General features: G+C 46.4%; 1 long non-coding RNA gene across 1 annotated transcript in view; it reads left to right on the top strand.

Annotated features, from left to right (window-relative positions):
• LOC112932362 (uncharacterized) overlaps positions 1–19224 on the top strand; it is a 444049-nt gene that overhangs the window by 113903 nt on the left and 310922 nt on the right. The window contains exon 4 of the long non-coding RNA XR_011998172.1: positions 17657–17759. This is a non-coding gene — a long non-coding RNA (uncharacterized lncRNA). The remainder of the gene's footprint in view (positions 1–17656; positions 17760–19224) is intronic.

The following is a 19224-nucleotide window of genomic DNA, read 5'->3' as shown; positions in this document are numbered from 1 at the left end:
TCAGGGCTTATCCCCCTATCCCCCGTGTTGTGCAAAGGTCAACTGTACTCGGTTTTGTCTAGGATTTTGCCAAAGCTTGAGCACCATCATGGAAAACCATCTCACTAGTATGACGTCCACTCACCATGTTGGAATTCTCTTAACATACAGAGGGGTTTCCACATAGGACTACGTGTTCTGTGATAGTTTAGCACGTCTGAGAGGATGAAGGATGGGGGAGAGTATGTAGGGATACGGTAGGGAAAAGGGAGTGGTAAATCACGAACACCAGCTGAGAAGGACATTCGATACTGTGCTTCTAGACAGGGCCAGCCCAAGCTCGTGTGAGGCAACACCAGCCTGTCTTGATTTCTCCCCTTGGGCAGCCTATGATTTGTCTCAGCACATTAGCCTAAATTTATTTGCCATTATTTCCATGTTTTTTTCCCCTCTTACCACCACATGGCGGTCCTTATCTTAATGCTAGTTGTTATGAGTGCCTTCTGCGTTGTACTCCTCCCAGCGCACGTTCTCCCTTAGTAATATCTTCTGATCTCCTCCTAAACTCAGGCCTGTGCATCCTAAGGAGGCACCAGCATCTTAGCATCCTCATGTACGCTTGTGTTTTCACGCCTATTTCTCAATACGGTGGGATACATACTCTTCTATGGGACAATTTTTCCTTGCCTTTCTCCATGATAGCCCGGCGAAGGCATCGTATTGCTTCATTTTCAAAATCTGGTTGTGGTAGCTTATGGTATACAGTGTTAGGCCAAGATAAAGAAGGAATTCCAGGGGATCCCTGGGTGGCGCAGCGGTTTGGCGCCTGCCTTTGGCCCAGGGCGCGATCCTGGAGACCCGGGATCGAATCCCACGTCAGGCTCCCGGTGCATGGAGCCTGCTTCTCCCTCTGCCTGTGTCTCTGCCTCTCTCTCTCTCTCTGTGACTATCATAAATAAATAAAAATTAAAAAAAAAAAAAAAAAGAAGGAATTCCATTTGTTGTAAAGAAGGCAGCTTGGTGCAGGTATTGTTGAGGAACTCTGGGGTATAGGTAGGAAAGTAGCGTGAGAGGGACCCCCCCACCACCTGGTCTTAGCCCACCTTGTCTGCTAAGAAACATTTCACGATGGCGCTTGTAGTCATGCCAGTGCCCTGGATGGATGGCTGACAAAAGAGATGAGCTCATGGGCAGGGCAAAGAGCAGTGGGCCAGCATTTGGCGGGGCTTGGCCACAAGTTACGAGACCACATACAGACCTTATAGGCTCCGTTCTCTTCGTGTCCAAAACGCCAAACACGTGTCCAGCAACTGGGCCAACAAGGATGTGCCCTTCTCTTATGTCTCCGCCTCTGGGAAGATTAGCTCTGCTCGCACTGCTTTGCAATGCTTTGCTTCAAGCTATGGCTCTGCGACCCAACCATTCTCTCTCTGAGGCTGGCGGATATTTCTTGCTCATCTTTGTGTCCTTGGATTTGAGTGTTGAAAACTATAAGGTGCTTCAAACGTGCTGGAAGACTCAATGCACTCCTTCAATCATACGTTTATTCAAGGTGAGGTTGACATCCGTAGTTTTAACGCCACTGACTTGACTAATTTTGAGTAGCCCAGAGAGCCACCGTTGTGCCTAACGACAATAACGGACATAAACCTGCTTGAGAGCCACTGTCGTTATTTTTTATTATTATTATTTTTTCTTTTTTTTTTTTTTCCTGCTGTCGTTATTATAACCCTCCCTTATTTCGGCAATTTTAGAAGAAAGAGAGAGAGGGGGTAGCTTTATTTCCACTATCTGCTATCCAGGCATGAAAATCAGAGCATAAGTGTGGTGCAGCTTTATGCATATCAAGGGTCATTTCCTGGAGGCACACATCATAACCGCAGAATAAAATTTACATTCCTGCAGGCTTTAATTTCATATTTATGAAATTTTTATAGGTTTTCTAATAGAGAGTGTGCCTAGAGTTTGGCCAAGGTGTGAAAAATATTATATGGTAAATGGCCGTATCCACCAGTATTCTCGAGACGTGAGAATAAAAAATAAAAATAGTTGAAACATTTGCAGATGAGCGACTAAAATATCCTGGGCATTAAGCACATGCCGTGGCATGCTATTAAGTACTTTGATAAATATTCTCCTATTTGATGCTTATAAAACTTGCTAAAGTAGAACTTGCCAGTTTCCTTTTCTACCTGAGGGGCCTGGGGATCCAGATAGATGCTCACGCCACCCGCAAACGATGGATTTGTTGGAGCCACATTCCCCTGACTCTAAAAACATTGCTCTGCTAGACGCTGCTCCTCATTTAGGCCGTGGCTTTCTTTTGTCTTCATAATTTCAAAAATTTTTTTCCGACTTCCTTTCCCTAAATGGAGCGCGTCCCATCGTTTTGGCTCTTCCGTTCGTGAACATATTTTCCCGTAGTCAAATTTAGCGACTTTCCCTTGACTCCGCTCATTAACAAATGCTTCCCAGCATCTTGGGATAGAGACGCGGACGTTTTCACGTGTGTGTGTGTGTGGGGGGGGGTGCTTGGGCCTTTCAGCCACGTGCTCCCCCGTGGGCGTGAGGGCAGGTGCAGCGCGGCCGCTGCAGGTGCGGGCAGGCGCCGCTGATGTCCGGGCAGGCAGGCTCGCCTTGACGGACGAGGCTGTGACTCGGTTCTGTCCCCGGAGAGGACACACCGTCAGTGGTCGTCTGCTGCAGCCGGTGGCTCTGGTCCTCACGCAGCCGCCTCCTCTGCCCGCAGCCCGTGCCACTGTGAGGCGGCCGCTCTCGCACACACGCGTGGCCAGGCCCCCATGCGCGGCCTGAGCGCTGGGCTGCCGAGACCCCGGCCCGCCAGGCCCCCGCAGCTGTGCCCCTCCTCCCTGCCACCCCAGGAGGGAGCGCAGGGGGCCCGCGTGCGGTGACCCTGCCTGGCCTGCCTGTGCACGGGCCCCCTGGCTGCACCAGCCCATTGGGGACCAGCCGGTGACCAGGGTGGCAAGAGGGGCCAGCCGCCAAACCAGGCGCTTCCTTGAGCGCCCTGTAAGTGGAAGCAGCGCTTTCCGTGCCCACGTAAGCTGAGCTGGTTGGTAAAAGACGGAAAAATGTGCGGACCTGCGATGGGCACCCTTCCCGACAGCTCCCGGTCGGCGTCCCTTCCTCCCCTTTGTCACCGCCCGGCCGGTCCCGAGTGGCGTCCTCGGCCTGCCACCGTCTCCGTGTCCCTGGGACGCTGTGCAAACAGAACCCCTAGGTCATATTGCCAGTCCAGGCTTCTCGAGAAAAACGCCGCTGCGCGTCCCCCGACGGACACGAGGCGCAGGGGCATTTCCGCCTCACACGTTAGGGGCCTCGCTGTTGGCTTGTCCCTCCGGCCGAGCTGGCTCCAGCCTCCCCCGCTCGTTCTGCCTGCTGACCGGGCACCTGCGGCTCCAGCGCGCACCTGCTGCCTGCAGGCGGCCCTCGCGCCCCCCCCAGACTCACATCTGTCCCCAGGTGTTTCCTCACTTCCTCCCGCCATGCCCCCGCTTTGAGGCTGGGGTGAGGCTGGGAGGGCTTCAGGAAGGGAGACACACAGGAAGGAAAGTAAGCCCGGGGTCCGTTGCACGTTGGACGTGGTCGGTGCCGAGGGGAGCAAGCACAGGCCGGGCACCGGGGCCGGGGAAGCAGGCCGCGCCTTGGGAGCAGGCGGGCAGGTGCCCCGACCTCTCTGCTGTTTGCACCGCAGGACCCGTGCACCCGCCTCACCGGCTTTGCTGCACCACCCTCCCGTCGGGGCTGCTGCGAGGGTCCATGCCCCGCCCCCCGCCTCTCAGTGCTCCCCCCGAGGCACCAGTGCACCGTGGAAGTCTTCGACTCACGCATCACCTCTGGCTGACCCCCGACCTTAGGATGAAACACAGAACTCATGCCGCGGTCTCTGGCTGTGCACAGCTGGGCTCCTGAGTTCCCTGGGCTCTTTGGCTCTCGTGCCCCCCTGACCCTGTTTCATCCTGTTACCTGTGCTTGTCTCTTCCTGCCCTTAGGACCCTCAAGCAGACCGTCCCCCAGGCTGGATGCCCTTCTCTTCGTCTCCAGAAACTTCCATCCATCCTCCAACAACCAACTGTCCTTCACTTGGAAAGCTCTTCCCAGGTTTCTCCTTCCGCCACTCGATCCTTCTCAAACTCTCAGATTCTTGTATTTCATTCACAGACCTTATGATAATTTGTGATGTGTGAATACTTCTGCAATCGCTTGGTCCCCCCTTCCACCTCCTCCCTGGACGGTGAGGACCAGAAGATCGCTTTGGTTTACACCCTGCCTGCTTGGCTCCTAACACAGCAGTGCATGGGAAACACATATGAAATATGGGTTCAATCAAACTATTGTTGGTTGAATCAAATGTTGATTCTCCACCAGGGCTCACTTTTGCCCCCAGAGAACACTCGGCAACATCGGGAGATGTTCATTATCACAACCGAGGGAGACGCTCCTGCTCTTTGTGGGTAGAGGAATGTCGTAAAGGTCCTACAGGACTTGGTGGGGCTCCCCGTGAAGTGAGGTGTCTTTTCCAAGAACTCAAGGAAACACAGAGACTTCATCCACGTCCGCAGGTTCCTACAGGATCCCATGATCCTTCCAACTCCGAGGGAGCTTTGGTCGGAGCTACAAACTCAAAGCAAAGTGAGAAGCATCCCATTGCCTGAATTCTTCACTAATTACTGATGGCCACGTGCGTACATGTCTGCTGTCACGCCTCCTGTCTGCATGTGTCCAGCTCGCAGTTAGCTTGCTCCTCTTTCCTCCTTTTTTTTTTTTTCCAAGATGTTATGGATTTAAGAGAGAGTGAGCGAGCAAGAGAGCAGAAGCAGAGGGAGAGAGAGAAGCAGGCTCCCTAGCAGGAGCGTCACGTGGGGCCAGATCCCAGGACCCTGAGATCACGACCTGAGCGGAAGGCGGGTGCTTCACCCACTGCGCCCCACCCCAGGCGCCCCATACTCTCTCTGCTTATATGCCATTAATCTGGAGCCTTTCCCATCACGCCATCTCAAACAATTTTCTAAATTTCCATGCTACATCGACCGCCTCTAACACCAAAATTCATCAACGGAAAAAATACTGATCTTAATATTGAGATAACAAAAGCATTCCTCCCCCGCCCGGATTAAATTACCATATGTTGGCCCCGCGAGCGTCATTCTCACGAATATAATTAAAATATCACTAAAGAAGAGGCATCAATATTATTTACCTCGAAGCCGCTGCTGCACAGAGGGACACCAACGGTTGTGCGATTATCTGGCGAACTGATCGATGCAGACTGTTAATCTGTGTGTCTCAGACGCTCCGGCCTATTTTTCTTATCTTCTACCTTTATAAATTTCTCAGCGGTGTAAAATAGGATTGTCCCGTTTCCTCCACCGGTGAAGAAATGCATCAAGCTCGGAGATATGTAAATCTCTTATCACAGTTTCAGGAATTATCATGTTCATAAGAGAGAAAGGGGGGATAAGCCTAAATTCCCATAAGGCGGTGTTTCCAAAGGGGCCGCGCTTTCCCTCCCGCAGTCCCTAACCCGCCTTTCTTTTCTGGTTCACGGGGCTTACTCGCAAAGCACGTGTTCCTTAGAAGCGATGAGGTTGGTGGGTGTGGTGTGTTTTATCGCCTGAAACCTGAAAACTCCATTTCATCTTTGCTTTGCCTTAGTCCGGATTTCCCACTTCTCTTCTGTACAGATTCCCACTGAAGGAAGATGTAAATGTCCCACGGACCTGTTCCCTCTTACAACTACGTCCCTTAATCGAGTGCTTGTTGGTGCACCAAAGTTTCGGTTAAATGGTAGATTCTGACCCGGATCAAGAATATCAGGTGAGTTTCATTTGATTGACGGTTGACAGGCCGAGGTCTCATCCCTGTCTTTGATGCTGCTCCATGGCTCCAAGGTCAGCTTGGGGCTCTTTCCTCTTGTCTCACCATTTCCCACGGGCTGTACCCTCCTGACGTCGTCCCTCATCTGTGAGCTGCTGTCACTGAGCCTGGTGTGGAGACGAAGGGCACATATAGACTCTGGAGCGCCCAGACTGCCCACAGTGCACCCCTATGTGGTCTTCCCTCATTTACTCAAGTGCTCCATGATTCAGTTTCTCCATCTGTGAAATGGATTAAGTCTTCCCACCATTGACCAGCATTTCGATGTTCCTTTTACAGAAGAGGATGGTGAAGCCCAATAGGGTTCGGAGGGTGTGATCTCAGCCTGGACCTCGTGGTGGTTGGAGGAGGCTGGGGGCCCCCCACTCACACTCCGTGAGCTTCAGTTTCCGATGTGTTAAGCGGGTTCCATAGTTTGTCTTCTTCATAGGATCCCTGTGGGGACTTGAGTGAGAATACGGAAGCCAAGGTGCTCTTTAGGCTGAAACACATCAAGTGCAGGCTCTTTTCCATGATTATCCAGGACACTATTATTATTGATGGCAATGCACACAAACACATGAACCCATTTCTGGTCTTCTGCGCATCATGAGATTCTGTGGAAAACCCAATACTGTATCCGTCAATCCCCATGTTACCTCCACATACCTTACATCTTTCCATCACTCCTACATTTTTCCTTCTCCTGTCATGTCCTCTTGTAGAAGACCGCCACATTTTTGCAAATCTCTCACTTTCGAACCGAATTCTCCACCGGGAAAGCACCTATGGCCACCTCCTAACACGATTTAATTAATCGTGGCCACACAAAAAAGGATTTCTGCATGCTTGAGATTAAGTCTGAAGAGACTCATATTAACCTACCGTGGGTGGTTATTCAGACCACAGTCTCTTCCTTTTTAGAAAAGACTTCGAGGGGAGACCTTGAAGGTGCTGGTGTCCACAAAACAAGTTAGACCTGACAGAGAAAATCGCCTGTCACAAAGCACCAGAGCCCGTGATGGGCGGCCACGGCTCTTTCTCCCATTGGCAAAGGCGATGTAAATACACGATCCTTTCAGCCTGTTAGCATTGGCCTCTCCCTCGCCCCTTCCCACCCTACTTTTCCGAAATGTGCTCCTTCTCCCATCCAGTGGTAATTTGCCTTGTGTCGCGGAAACATATTTCCTCCTCGTTGCATTGTTTCCCTACAGAAATGTCAGAGTCTCCTGGGAAACCCAGGTCGGCCACCTAATAGCGGTGTGACTATGTACACCCTCGGCCTGGGTAGTGTCCCGCCCCGAAGACACATGCGGAGGGTTCTTGGCAGAGAAAGGCCCACGAGGAAGGAAGGAGATGCTATTGTGTGGGCTCTTAATACCCTGTTCTTTTGGGATCCCTGGGTGGCGCAGTGGTTTGGCGCCTGCCTTTGGCCCAGGGCGCGATCCTGGAGACCTGGGATCTAATCCCACGTCGGGCTTCCGGTGCATGGAGCCTGCTTCTCCCTCTGCCTGTGTCTCTGCCTCTCTCTCTCACTGTGTTCCTATCATAAATAAATAAAAATTAAAAAAAAAATACCCTGTTCTTTGGAAGTCACTGCAGAGCGGGATTACATTAAATCAGGCTGCGTGTACTTATTCTCCCGCGACCTCATCAAACAAGGCTTGCGTCCCTGGGATCAAACACCAGATCTTCACAGGCTGTGTCAGCAGCTTGACTTCCCCATCCATCAGGCTCAAGGCTGGAAGGCATGAGCCCTGTCGGAGGTGCTGGCAGGGACCGTGCTTCCCCCTGGCCGTTCTTCCTGCCGGCAGAGAAGGAGAGGAAGACGCAGAGATGCTATTTGGATGCAACCGGAGGCCTCGGGGGCAAGGCGCCAGCGAATTGTGATTGTAGGCGTGGATGGGTCGCTCCCAAGAATAGGACCCTCTTTCTTACTCAGAAGCTCGAGTAATTGACCACCATAGCTGCTTGAGTTGTGAGTATCGATCAGTGACAGTCCGGGGCTCTCATGCCATCACTCGTCCGGGGAGGCCTAATTAACAGAGGCTTGCTTGCTGAATTAGATAAAATTTAGTGTCCACCGAAATTAATGTGATGTTGTCTGAGCATCCTTCACCTTACAGTGGAAAATCAAGTTTAAGTGGTGGGAAGGGGGGTCCTAGTGAATGCTGAGGCCTTTCACCGTAGCCAAGAAGTAGCTTTTCCAGAGTTTGCAGGGACCAGCCAGAAGAAATACTGCGTATTTGTCCCGACACCTGACAGCCAGTGTTGCAATATGATCACTAACGGTTATGCCGAGTAACTAACACGGAGAATTGTTTGCCGCGCTGGCCATTTTCGTTTCCTTTTGTTCTACTGAGAATTGGGGTGTTTCTTCCATTAAAGATAAGAAGGAATGCGGATTTACCATGATTTGGTCGCATTTGGAAATCATGTGAGTTTGAAGGTCAGCATGTAATACTTTGAAAGGCAGAGTGGGGAGGACTATTTCAGATGGACCCTGAAATCTGGAAGAAGAAAATTCAATCAACTCACTGTTTCAGAGGCCAGAGCTGTTTCGGGGTATGCGATTTTGTAAAATGTGGTTCTTTCTATCATACCCCAATTAACCGGTGGTGCGACTTTCTAAGTAGCCCTATCAGGATGTCTGTCAAGATAATCCTAGTCTTTTGTATAGCACCCTCTAAATGGGTAAACATTTTGTCTTTTTTTTTTTTTTTTGAGAAATTATAAGAAAAAAGAGTTAGGACTAAAACCATATCAATAGATGCTCTATGAACAATGAGGGGATCATAGCTTTAGAGCCGAATACTTTACAGTCTTGAACTTTAAGGAGGAGGGATGCATTTTAAAAAAAATCAATATACATTTCTACTCTCTTCCCTAGGTACTTAAAAAGAGAGAGAGAGAGTCTTACCCTGTTTATCGCAAGACTGGTTTGATAGCCAAATGTGCTATTGATCTTGGAGTTGTAGTATTGCATTTGAATACGTAGAAAGGAAGGCCTCGTGAACATCTTCAAACCATGCTTCAAAGCTAGACGTCGTTATGTCTGAAGATCCTGTGTTTATTTTGCACGTTTAGCCATGTTCATTTTGAATTCTTCTGAAAAGAGTCTGGTTTAATTCAGCCACTGAAATAATCGCCTCACAAGCCCACACTTCCACTACATCATGCTTCAGGCCACTTCACAATCAAATGCCCTAGGAAAGAGTCGTCACTGTGAGGCTCACGGCTGTTTTCGTAGGAACAAGGGTACAGTGTACCAGCTAATCACATGCAACATCTCTAGGTCACCTGTTTTAAATCTTAATTTAGCCACATAAAGGATCCCTGGAAGATGGATCCATAATTATACTGAGATGATTCATCCTTTTAAATGCTTACACGCACTTTATTGAGAACATATACCGTAATTCACGGAACCATTATTCCACCCATAGACATTTAAATTATATCCAAATTTCATTGCTATAAACTATCATTTCCTAAGTAGTCTTGTCACAGCCTGTGAGCCAGAAGCAAACTACAGTTGACCCTCGAACAACATGGGGGGTTCAGGGTGCCAGTCCCCCATACTGTCAAAAATCCACCTATGACTTTTGACTCGAAAAGTCGAAAATGTAACTACTAATAGCCCACTGTTGACCGGAAGCCTTACCGTAATATATAATCAGTCGATCAACACAGAGTTTGTATGTTGTATTACTGTACACTATATTCTTACAATAAAATAAGCCAGAGAAAAGAAAATGTGATTAAGAAAATCATAAGGAAGAGAAAATCATTTATAGTACTGTAAACATTTGTTTATTGTATATTTATTGATATAGTCAATGTATATTGTAATATTCAATATATATTATATACAAATGCCATGTACAAATATACCTGTACATTACATACTATACACAAATAATTATTGAGTATATTCATTGAAAAATGCCATAAGGGGGTATTATATATATATTATAATATATAAGGGGGACCCATGTAATTCAAACCCATGTTGTTCATGAGTCAACTGTATATTTATTACTATTGCTTAAAATATGATTTAATACCTGTGAGGCATCATTTCCCCCTTTAATTACCTGAATTTCTTTCCCTGAACTTTACTGACTTTTTTTTTTTTTTTTTTTGCAGTTTTCTCTGCTTGTAAACCTTAGAATAAGCTTGTCTGGTGCAAGCATAAATCTGATTAATTACATCTTTTTCTCAAATATGAACATGGAAGTGTAAGAATGAAAAAACCGAACTCTTTTATGCTTTAATACGATCATCTAGGAAGATTCTGTATTTTAACATATTGACTATAATCTCTGCAAGAATGAGATTATGGTACCTGACGAGTTGCCAGGGAATGAGATGTATCATAGCAGTGTACTATCAATGTCCTTGACACCGATCCCATTCAACACCGGCGTCAAACAAACCGTGTCGACATTTTTGGACTGGATGCTTCTCATCTCAGCCATAGTCTCCATATTTTCCTTTTGTTCCCACAGTGGAAGATGGCGTTGGCATGTATATTACTCAGGCATCCAATGCCGTGTAACAAATGCACACAAAATGTAGCATCTCACAGTAACGCACATTCACGGTCTCACAGCTTCCATGGCTCAGAAATCCATCAGGGGCTGAGCTGAGTATTTGTGGCTCAGGGTACCTCATGTTGTCAGCTGGGGCTGCGGTGCTTTGAAGGCTTGAGTGGGGCTGGAGGACGTGCATGTTGATGGCTCACTCGCATGGCTGTTAGCTGCACGTCTTCAGTCCTTATGATGTGTCAGAAGAAGCCTCAGCTCTAAACCATGCATCCTGCTCCACTGGGCTCACAGGACAGCCACTGGCTTTCTGCAGAATGAGTGAACCAAGACAAGAGAACCAAAGAGAAAACCGTAGTGTATTTTACAACCTAACTTTGGGACGCATACACCAGCCCTGCACACACAGTAGAGTCCTACTGGCCGTACAAACCAGTCCTGGTACAGTGTAGATCAGGATTATGTGAGGGTGTGAATAGCACAGTGCAGGGATCATCTCAGCCCGCTTGAGCATAGCTACGGCAGTGAGAGCAGATACTTTTCAGTTCTCTATCTGGAGCCAGAGACACATCATTTTTATTCAAATTTTCCATTGCATATGGCCCAGTGATTTCCTTTGATAATTTGGCACCATCACCAATGTGTAGTGTAGCGTGTGGGCTACCATGACTGTGCTTAGGAGCGTGGCCACTAAAATTACCTTTAGGGGAAAAAAAATAAAATAAGATACAGTTACCTTTAGGGGAAGTCTCTTAAAGTTGCAGAGTTCTTTGTTTTGGTATAATTCTTCTTAAAGTTTAATAATGGTTTCCTTCTCCATAGCTAACTCTTGATTTAGGTTGGACATTATTTCCCCAATCCAATAGAGCGCAAATGGTTTCTGTCAGAGGCACCAGAGATTATACCGTCTGTGATGTACCCAACAGGGCCACATGGTGAACACTTCCAAAAATCTGGATAAATGCTTCCTTTTTACTGGCCACATCTCACCCATTGTCAGATCTGTAGCTTGTTCCCGAAAACTCAGATGAGGTGACTGTCAAGAATGACATATGGCTTCCTGCCCTTCCTTAGAGTCTCTTCCCCTACCCCCCATCTCTCCATCTCTCCGTCTTTTTCTGTTTTAGATTACACACACACACACACACACAGAAGTCTAGAATCCAGAAACAGTCATATGCTCCACTGATTCATAAACTATAAAATATAACTTGTTTTACACTGAATTCTTTACTCCATTCTGTGGCCATCAGGTAAGGATGTTGAGATAATTTGTGGAAACTCACCGAATAGAAAAATGAAAGGCACAATACAATGTTTTACCGTATTGGCCAGGAAACTTTCCATCTTTCCTCTTCTTTATTCTTCCTGGTCCACAGTTTGACTGCCCTTAAGTAATCATGAAGTCCATAATATCCTTTTGACTCGAAAAGTCAAAATATCCTTTTGGATATTTTGGTCGATAAGGTAGGAACTTGCTGATAAACACTTGCTCATAAACACACATGCACACAAACACACACCCATTTTGAACCTAATTAAAACAAAACTATTTTCAATTTCTACCCCTCAGGCATCTCTAATGTTGTAAAAAGTGTCACGTTTGGTACCATAATGGTCTTCCATTCAGGGCCTTCTTATGGTCCAGAAGGCAGGCACTCTCGCAAGGAATATGACCTTGGTTTGGGATTGCTAATGGTGTTGAATCACGGTACTTCACTTCTTTTCAGGGAGGTTATGGTAGCAATTAACTTCACAATTCACATGGTCAAGATGACTCACAGTTGAAAGCACCTGAGTTGTCTGAAGATCAATTTTCTTTTAGGATTGTGCTGGAAAGGTTGAAAGCAGGACTTAAACATAATGGTGTGAATAGCAAAGGTCTAATTTCCAGGAAGGAGACTCACCCTTGGGGAGTTTCTCACCTCATGTCCCCCAGGGGACTGAGATTCATTGTGTCTCACTTTTTGACATATTATAGGCTCTATTATACCTCTCAATAATTGGATTGTTTATTCAAGACGTCATATTAAAAAGATGTGGGGAGAGCATTCTTCTGGAGTCTCTTGCATTTTTGCATGTATTACAAGCAGAGGTACTGACAGCTTTCCATCTGGAATGTCTTTCAGGGATGTTTGTGTAGCTAATAGCCTTGGAAGGCAGAGATTGTGTCCTCCTCTCAGGTAAGGAGCCGGTTTGCTTACTCGCCATTACTTCATTCATTATGTCTTCCATGAGAGGGTAGATCAGAGAGGCTGACCACCCATTCTAAGTATTCAGGTCAGGTTCCCTAACTGCACGTTCCTCTCCTACAACACAACCTACTGTGCGTGCACCTGCCCTGAGGGACCCCAGCCGCCATGCTGTGAGGAAACCCTATGTAGAGAGAGGCTCAGGAAAGAAGAGACCAAGGCTCACCTACAACACGAGTGGGCCACAGATAGGACGGCAGCCCTGACCAACAGAGGGGCTGCAAGCCTATCAGATACCTTGAGCCAGAGGAACCCAGCCAAGCCACATCTGGCCTGTCCACCCACAGAAGCTGTGAGATAATCAGTGTTTGATGTTTTCAGTGGCTGTGTTCAGGGATGATTTGTCACACAGCAATAACTAAATAATAGAAGCCAGGAAGAGTGCCTAGAATGTGAGAGGGGCTCATTAATGAACGTGTAAGAGAAGATACATGCCTCTAGATTCATGGACGTGGTCCTCCTGACTACCAGTCGGGCTCTCTGATTCCCAGAGATGGCATTATGGTTCTCAGATGTCCTGGACAGTGGAGCTGTGGCTCTTCTCAAGAGCAAAAGAAGGGACAGGCCACACGAATCCTGTCTACGACCCTACAGCCAATCCTATAAATGTAGCTGAGATGGAAGAAATGGGATTTGCTGGAAATCCTCTTGAACAGGATTGAATATTTGGGAGTTACCATTTTGTGAGCCTACTGCAGATGGCCAATTCTACTGACTCAGGAATAAATAAACAAGTTCTCAGGAATAAATAAATAATCTTTACTCTGGAAGGAGACGATGATCACCTTTCAGGTTTCATATTTCTCAGTAGGGTATGCAAAACTGGGTAAGCTGAGACCTTCTTCTAAATACATGTTTCAGAGAAAGTCCAGGTAGCCTGCCTGCAGTCCCCACTTGTCTGACCCCTCTGCACTTTGCATAATCTGATTATGATTCTAGGGGCGGGTACTTCTCTTCCCACAGAAGGGAATTCAGAGTAGCTACTATGGTGATCCACCCTGTTCTTATTTGTTTTAATATTTCATTTATTTGACAGAGAACATAAGCAGAGGGAGCCGCAGAGAGGGAGAAGCAGGCTCTCCATTCTGAAGGTCAGACGTCTGATGCACAGTGCTGGCAAGGCTGTGTATTTTCTGGAGACATGAGGAAGAATCTATGTCCTTGTCTTTCCAGCTTTCAGAAGGATCCTATATTCCGTGCTCTTAACCTCACCCTGTCCGCAATCTTGCTTGTGTCCCTTTCTTTTCACACATGTTGATCCTGATAAACCTTGTGCTTGTTAATCACCCTCTAAGTCGGCTTCCTGCAGGACTCAACCCCAGACACCACACTCTGTCAAATTGTGCTAGGAGCACAGTGTCTTGCACCCAACTTGTGAAAAATCTAAAGTTAGGTTCTGGAGGAATTCAAAGATATTTATAGTAAAATAAAAAAGAGAGAAAATAAGAGGAGAACAAGAGGGAAAGGAAAGGAAAGGAAAGGAAAGGAAAGGAAAGGAAAGGAAAGGAAAGGAAAGGAAAGGAAAGGAAAGGATGGAAAGGAAAGGAAGGGAAGGGAAGGGAAGGGAAGGGAAGGGAAGGGAAGGGAAGGGAAGGGAAGGGAAAGGAAAGGAAAGGAAAGGAAAGGAAAGGAAAGGAAAGGAAAGGAAAGGAAAGGAAAGGAAAGGAAAGGAAAGGAAATGAAAGGAAAGGAAAGGAAGAAAGAAAGAGAAAGAAAGGAAGGAAGAAAGAAAGAAAGAAAGAAAGAAAGAAAGAAAGAAAGAAAGAAAGAAAAAGAGTGAGCTACCCTTCAAAGCAGGGTACCCTTCAAAAGACCCTAGAAAAGTCTATCTTTTCTAGATTTTTCTAGATAAGCAAGTCAGTGTGGCTGAAAGTCTTCTTCAGGGCTGACTTGCTTTTCTAAGGCCATGAGGTTCAGTCCACGTTCACACATTCAGGCTTTAGCTGGCACTTTGCCATTTGTCAGTGGAAAGGGGGATCCCATTGGGGTACACTCTCAATTTAAGTAAGTTATTCTTTTTCATTCTTTCTTTGAGCAATGAGTGACTTTCTCACAGAGTAGTTTGCCATTTAGCTGAAACTAGCTTCACTTAGACCAAGTCAAAATGCCAATAATTTTCTTCAGTCACTTTCTTGTTAAATGGAGAGAACCATTGAAATTTTTTATCCACATACCATAAAGAAAGGAAATAACAAATTACTTACTGGGAGCTCGCCCTATCATCTATCTATCCACCTATAATACATCCATCCATCTTATCTATGTATATATTTATCTATCCATCCATTACACCATCCGTTCATCCTATCTATCCCTGTATCCATTCCACCATCCATCCTTCATCCACCTATGCATCAACTATTTATTATCTATCATCGATCTACCTACCTACCAAATTATTAATCACTTATTTATCATCTACCTACCATTTGTGTATCATCTATCTACTCATCTATGTTAAATATACAAAAAGCCCATCAGACCTCCTGATTCTTTTCCTCCCCTCACATCCCATATACAATCTATTATTCAGTCCTGCTGGCCCCATCTATGTTGTGTCTGGGTACCACTGTCACTCTAGCCAGAAGGCCTTGAGCTCTCATTCCTACACCAGTGCATTAGTCTGTCTCTTGCTGCTTCCTCTCACACTTCCCTCACTCTGTGTTCACACTGCAGATGGAATGATTTTTGGCAAAAATACATCTCGCCTTAACACCCTCGAAGCCTTCCCATCAAGCCCAGGCTAACATGCAGACTTGTTCCCAAGACCCCAAGGCTCCCAGTGGCACTGCTCCCTACTCACCTCTTGAGCTTCATCTCTTCCTGCTCCCCTCTTTGCTCAGTTGGACTGTCCAACTGACAGTCCTTTCTTCTGTCCTATTATTGACAAGCCCATTTCCCCAGACTCTGCATCTGCCAGGCCCCTGTCATCATCCAGAGAGTCTGAGTGTCATCTCTGCTGGGGAACCTTGGGGAACCTTCCCCCACCACTTGTCGACACTATCACCCCTACCGGCCAACTCAGAATCACTCTGAATCTCCTGGGGCATTGTGACCATCCCATCTCTTTGTTTTGCATTCTCCAATACACAGAACAGCATGGTGGCATAAATTATTTTTGCTCACTTATCTGTTTATTGTATGAATAGGCTGCATGAATATGACATTACCTGTCCTTATCACTGCCCTGTACCTTCACTTACAATGTGTATCAACACAGAGTTGGTGCTCACCAAATATTCATTGAATGAAGGTTTAATGCTTTTGTTATGAACTAAGATAATATTTTTTTTAAAAAACCCTGAGGTTGGGATCCCTGGGTGGCGCAGCGGTTTAGCGCCTGCCTTTGGCCCGGGGCGTGATCCTGGAGACCCGGGATCGAATCCCACGTCAGGCTCCCGGTGCATGGAGCCTGCTTCTCCCTCTGCCTGTGTCTCTGCCTCTCTCTCTCTCTCTCTCTGTGTGACTATCATAAATAAATAAAAATTAAAAAAAAACCCTGAGGTTATATGCAAACTAGGTTTTACTTTCTGTGATAAGCACAGGCTTTAAGAACAAAAGTGTAGTAGCCAAAGTGTTAAGAAAACATTGGTCTGCTTCAAGATTCATAAATGTAACTTTTCACAAGCTTTTGGTGGTAACTATAAAGATAATCCTTGAGTCTAATGATTTTTAAAGTGTAAACAATTTAAGCATAAGTGTACATCGCATTCAAGTACCAAAGGCAAGATGTGTCAAGTATCAAAGACATTTAAAAGAAAGTCATCAATGGCCACACCGTTCCATCCTCAACAAACAAGAAATTATGTTTTCATTTTTAGTCTGAGGTTATTATCCTATAAACACTAGGAAATTGTGTAAAAGAGTTTCAGGGAAAAGTAATTACCTGCAGTTACATAAAGGATTGTGTAGTGGAAGAAAAATAATTTTCCTTCTACCGTTCCAAGTTTTCTTCTGAGACCCCTGTAATAAAAGGCAGGTTAACAAGGGAAAAACACACACAAATTTATTAACACGTCTACCTCCTGTATACATGGGGGATACCCCGGGAAAAATGGAAAACCCAAAGAAGTGGCTTTAGAGTTTGGAATCTGAATAGGCGAAGGGAAAGCGGATGTAGGCGGGGAGAGTAAATGAGTTCAGGAAAGACGACTGGGCCCTTGGAAGAACAGGTGGAGGCATGACAGTTTGTGGCAAAATTTGCGGGGGCCTGGGGTCGAATCTCCTTTCCTGTGACAGGAGAGCGTCTTTGTGGTTGATGACAGTCCTGGGGAGGGCGTTGACAACAGTTGAGTTCCTTTGGGATGAAGTGTCTTTAGGTAGATGAGGTAAGTTCATGGAAAACCCCTCCCTCCATCTGCTGGTTTTCAAGTGGCCACAACTCAAAATAATCTGTATAGTAAAGTGGCGTATTTTGGGGTGATGTGTTCTGCTACTCTTCGGTCCTGTCCATTGGATTGGCTTCACCAGTAATGTCACAGAATTAAAACAAAAGTAATAGTATTCCATAGCACAAAAAAGCAAAATACAACGGGGTAATAAGAGACCAAGCAATGGGGAGATTCTTTTTTTTTTTAATTTTTTTTTTTTTTATGATAGTCACATACAGAGAGAGAGAGAGAGAGAGAGAGAGACAGAGGGAGAAGCAGGCTCCATGCACCGGGAGCCCGACGTGGGATTCGATCCCGGGTCTCCAGGATCGCGCCCCGGGCCAAAGGCAGGCGCCAAACCGCTGCACCACCCAGGGATCCCCAATGGGGAGATTCTAACAATGACACAAAATTTCTATTTCCTCCCTGGACGTGTACCTCAATAAAGAGGTCTGAATGTGATGTATTTGGCTGGGGGATCTGTTATCAGTGCTCACAGCTACAAATGCAGACACACAGACCTTTCAGCTTATATTCAGCAACCAGCCCGAGGTCCAAAGGATACAGGTTTGCGGCCAGAGCAAGCAGTTTTATGTTCTCTTGTCGTGATTTACGTTGTGTTTTATTTTAGGTAATTCACGGTTCTGATTCCATGTTGGTTGATTCTCCAGTGGATTGTTCTCCACCAAATCGCTTCTGAGGCCCGTCTACCGAGGTGACGCCACACAAAGCAGGTAACCCGCGTGAAATTTGACCAGTGCCCTGCCGATGGGCTGATGCTATAATCTGGTGCAAATCAACCTTGGAGGGGGTGAGGTAGGGAGAGAACATTCAAGACGTAAATGGGGCATCTGCTGGAAATGTTCTTCATCATGGTTGAAAGAAAGAGGAGAAAGTTGAGAAAAACCATGGGTTTTGAGAGGAATATAACGAGTATCTTTCTACCTAACAAGATCTAGGAGATGGTGGGGATATTTGACAAGATCCTGAGGAACAAGTCCCACAGATTAGAGGGATGTATTGAATGTGGGCTGGAGGTAAGGGCCAGTCAACGTGGCACAGTTGGGCCAGTGAGCAATGCTCGGCTTTTAGAATACATTAGATGCTTTAATCCAGTGTCCAGAAGAGAGCAGTGCACACTCCTGCCCCTATGGAAGTTGGTAGAGACTCAAAGAAGCAAAGAATGTTTGGAATACCTAAAATCTGCACTGTGTGACTTTTGTCAACAGAGAAAGATGGGTGATGTTGCAAAGAATCTATACACGGTAATTGGGATTATTCACTCAGTGTCTTATTCTTGTCATTTTCTTTGGTTTTTCCTTTCTCTCTCTCTTTAAGACACTGCTGGGAATTCCACATAGAGAAGCTGTGACCTATGTAAGATAGTAGATGTCACTCGCCTTGAAGGGGGACTCATGATCTTAATAAAAAGGCCTGTGTGTGTCTCTGCTTCGAGATTTTAGACTCTAAGAGCCAGGCATTGAGTATCTCGTTCCATCCTGTTGGTATGGGGTCGAGTCTGGGGTTGAGCCTTTGGTTGGACACATACTCAATGATTGATAAACGGGTATTGAAGAAGTGAATGAAATGTGGAATGGCATTACGTTGACAACCTAAGTGGTGTGGGGTCTTAGAAAGGACGAGAGCAGTGAGCTGAGTGTTTGTGAACGTGGTTCCATCTTGGTTCAGGCTTTAAATGGTGGATGAGCTTTAGGGGAAAAGACCCTGAACATCGCCCGATGGACGTGAGCAAGACGTGTTGTGCTTACATCACGCAGACTCTGCGTCGAAAGAGAGGATGCGTGTAGTGGGTAGGACACCAGAGCCCTACTAGTGCCTTGGCGTCAAACCCACATCTGTTAATAAGAGATGCTGGCCAATTTGTCCTATGTACGAACGGTCTTCCTTATAAAGTTTTTAGGGTTTTTTTCTTTGGTTGAGGGAAGTGCCGGGGAAGCTGTGATGGAAGCATATTACGATTCAGGCGTCTGCCATGTTGCTCCTTCTTGCTTCAAGGCAAGACAGCGATGGGAAAAGAAAGGTTTATAACATTAATAAGTGGGAGGCAAAATTTTTTTAAGGCAAATTTTTTGACAGGGGAGTGACCTAGTGATCGTTGGTTGCATGGGAAGGAGTCTGTGTGTGAGGTCAGAACACCCTCCCGGGAGACAACACAGTGAAGGTTCCGGAAGGGTCCAT

This window comes from Vulpes vulpes, chromosome X (genome assembly GCF_048418805.1).
Source record: "Vulpes vulpes isolate BD-2025 chromosome X, VulVul3, whole genome shotgun sequence".
NCBI lineage: Eukaryota > Metazoa > Chordata > Mammalia > Carnivora > Canidae > Vulpes > Vulpes vulpes.
The sequence above is the reverse complement of the archived record's forward strand: the minus strand, read 5'-3'. Positions and strand labels throughout refer to the sequence as shown.